Consider the following 2,915-nt stretch of genomic DNA (forward strand, 5'->3'; position numbering starts at 1 on the left):
CAAAAAAAAAAAAAAAAACCCCCCAAAAACCGCTGGTTATTGAGGGTTCTCATTACTTTAGACTAGTTAATGGAGATTTTTCCTATGTAAAGTATTTCTGGTTTACTAGCTCGCTTTAGAGGTTGGTTTTTCAGTTTATAAAGGTATAATCTTTGTTTTTAATAATATTAACCAAAGCTCCCTTGAAGGATTGAACCTTATCCTCTGTCCTCTTCCAATATATTTAAAAATTGATTTGTTAAAAGAAAGGATTTCTTTTACTCATTCAGGGCTGTATATGCTTCCCTGCCTCCAGCCCCATCTACTTGTACTTCAAATTTTAAACTCATTAAAATCAAGAATAGCATTGATTCTAATATATTGATTAATATTCATTGTAGAACTGGAAATTATTTTGTGATTGACAAGTGGAAGGAAATATGGCTATAGAAGTAAATGAAGATCCACATGTAGAATTATAGCTTTTTAGAATGCTGTCTAGACATAATAAAATGGATCTTTCTAAACATATTGTAATTTTATTAAATTTATTTGCCAGGTTTTAAGTTTTCAAGCAGGAGATTTTTAGTCATTTAGCAGTGACTCTTGAAGCATGAGAGACAGTAAGGAGTGTCCCCATATGCTTTATACACTCACAGATGTTAGAATCAGAAAGCTTCTTAAAGAGCATAAATAGGGCTGCAGGAAGAGCAAAATTACTGATGCAGCAGTGTCTCTTGCTTTGTTTATGGTATGAATTAATGTTGTATTGTTTTCCATTAAAAAGCAGAACTGTTTTCCCTTTAATTCTGTTGTAGGGGACAGTTTTATACTCTCAGAGTGAGTTAATGTATATGGTAGGTTGTATGGGCAGGGGCTACTGTTTAACTGAGACACAAGTATCACTGATTGGGAGAGCTTAACATTTTGTAACATGTAGCTTTGAGCTCTTTTGTTTGACTTTCTCCAAAGGATTTCAAGTTCTTGATCCCTAGGCACATATTTGGACTACTGCTTTGGCATCTTAAGGAATTGGAAAACCCAGTCTGTTGGAATTGAGATCTGGTAGTTGACAGATCCCAAGTCTTGAAGTTTTGGAAGCTCTTTGCTTCAGGTTTGTTCCTTTCACCTTCAGTGATTTGCAGAGCTACGGCTGGAATGTGGTATGAGATGTTACTAAAAGACTGATTTCATAAACCATGTTCAAATACCAGACTCCTTATTTACACATATAGTCATACTCTGTCCACCCTTATCTGCTCTTCCTGCGACATTTCATGCTAGCAGGGCTCTCCCCGGGTGCTCCTGACTTTTCTTCCGTTGTTCACTCTTGAACTAAGCTCTGTTGCTACCATCATAGCTGTGGTTGTGGCAGTTATTTCTAGTTTAAGATTTAGGTGCTGTCAAGTCTTAACATGATTCAGCATCTTAACTAGATTCTGCTAAACCAGAGCTTCTTTCAAATGGTTTCTCAGGATTGCAGAAGAGTAGAGTTGGAAGGGATTTCAGAGGCCATCTAGTCAATATTGTCATCTTACGGATGATGGAACAGAGTAACTAGTTGTGTCCTAGTCAAAAATTTTGGTAGGTCATAGAACTGGTTTATGATCAAGTTAGGATTAGAATTCAACTCTCATTTCACTAAATAAGACTCTTTCCCTAACTGATGCTTAGGGTCCTAAAAACCCACACAGGAGGATTTCACTTGAGAACTTACAGGGAGAGTAGGGGAAGGAGTGCTCTGAGATTAGAAGTGAATTTGTGAAAGGCTGCATAATTTTTTCATATATTCTCCAAAATAAAATAAAGATATTGTCACTGAAATTTTACATGTCTTAAAGGAGTCAGAATAAGTTGTACTATTTTGGTAACTCTTGTTTACTACTTTTTGCTTACTAGAAACTTTTTGGCACATCCCTCCATCACATCACGGTGAGATACTTATAAATTCACCTTGGCTTTATTGCAAATAACGTGCATGAGAGGTTGTTTTCACATCTGCATGTTCATTCAGCTTTATGCCTTAGGGTTATAAGAATAAGTTTTTCCCAGAGCCCTCAATAATCATGATAATAATAACAGCAGCTACCAGTCATTGGGTGCTTACTGTGTGCCACGTGTGGTCTGAGCTTCTTTCATGGTGTGGTGGTGGTTAGGGATGTGCATTGATATTCTTCTCTTTCTTTTGGGTACATGGTAGGATTGCACTTCTCCATTGCCTTGAAGTTGAGCATGGCTGTGTGACTTGCTTTGGATACTGAAATTTGACTGGAAAGCATGTGAGACACTTCTAGGCAGATACCTTTTTTTTTTTTTTCTGAAAAAAATCTGCAGTAGTTACATGTTGTAAGCAAGCAAGCCCATGCTTTAAACCACTGAGTTTTTTTTTTTTTAACATCTTTATTGGAGTATAATTGCTTTACAATGGTGTGTTAGTTTCTGCTTTATAACAAAGTGAATCAGTTATACGTATACATATGTTCCCATATCTCTTCCCTCTTGCATCTCCATCCCTCCCACCCTCCCTATCCCACCCCTCTAGGTGGTCACAAACCACCGAGCGGATCTCCCTGTGCTATGCGGCTGCTACCCACTAGCTAGCTATTTTATACTTGGTAGTGTATACATGTCAATGCCACCCTCTCACTTTGTCACAGCTTACCCTTCCCCCTCCCCATATCCTCAAGTCCATTCTCTAGTAGGTCTGTGTCTTTATTCCCGTCTTACCGGTAGGTTCTTCATGACCTTTTTTTTTTCTTTCTTAGATTCCATGTATATGTGTTAGCATATGGTATTTGTTTTTCTCTTTCTGACTTACTTCACTCTGTATGACAGACTCTGGGTCCATCCACCTCACTACAAATAACTCAATTTCATTTCTTTTTATGGCTGAGTAATATTCCATTGTATATATGTGCCACATCTTCTTTATCCAT

General features: G+C 37.4%; 1 protein-coding gene across 5 annotated transcripts in view; it reads left to right on the forward strand.

Moving 5' to 3' along the window:
• CHD6 (chromodomain helicase DNA binding protein 6) overlaps nt 1–2,915 on the forward strand; it is a 228,940-nt gene that overhangs the window by 9,562 nt on the left and 216,463 nt on the right. Inside the window, exon 2 of one of the 5 annotated variants that reach the window (XM_055090838.1) lies at nt 1,879–1,911. The exons of the other annotated variants lie outside the window; for them this stretch is intronic. The gene's annotated coding sequence lies outside the window, so the exon portion shown is untranslated. The remainder of the gene's footprint in view (nt 1–1,878; nt 1,912–2,915) is intronic. 5 annotated transcript variants of the gene reach the window in all.

Source organism: Physeter macrocephalus, chromosome 14, assembly GCF_002837175.3.
Source record: "Physeter macrocephalus isolate SW-GA chromosome 14, ASM283717v5, whole genome shotgun sequence".
NCBI classification, from domain to species: domain Eukaryota; kingdom Metazoa; phylum Chordata; class Mammalia; order Artiodactyla; family Physeteridae; genus Physeter; species Physeter macrocephalus.